This window comes from Entelurus aequoreus, linkage group LG03 (genome assembly GCF_033978785.1).
Source record: "Entelurus aequoreus isolate RoL-2023_Sb linkage group LG03, RoL_Eaeq_v1.1, whole genome shotgun sequence".
NCBI classification, from domain to species: Eukaryota; Metazoa; Chordata; class Actinopteri; order Syngnathiformes; family Syngnathidae; genus Entelurus; species Entelurus aequoreus.
The window spans coordinates 7,878,380-7,878,690 of NC_084733.1; positions in this window are offsets into that span (position 1 = coordinate 7,878,380).

Sequence of the window (311 nt, forward strand, 5' to 3'; positions counted from 1 at the left end):
AAATTTGTGTGAATTATGGAATTACCCTAACCCTAACCCTAACCCTAACCCTAACCCTAACCCTAAGCCTAAACCTAAACCTAACCATAACCCTAACCCCTAACCCCTAACCCCTAACCCTAACCCTAAGCCTAAACCTAAGCCTAACCCTAACCCTAACCCTAACCCTAACCCCTAACCCCTAACCCTAACCCTAACCCTTACCCTAACCCTAACCCTAACCCTAAGCCTAATCCTAAACCTAACCCTAACCCCTAACTCTAATCCTATCCCTAACCCTAACCCCAACCCCAACCCTAACCCTAACCCTA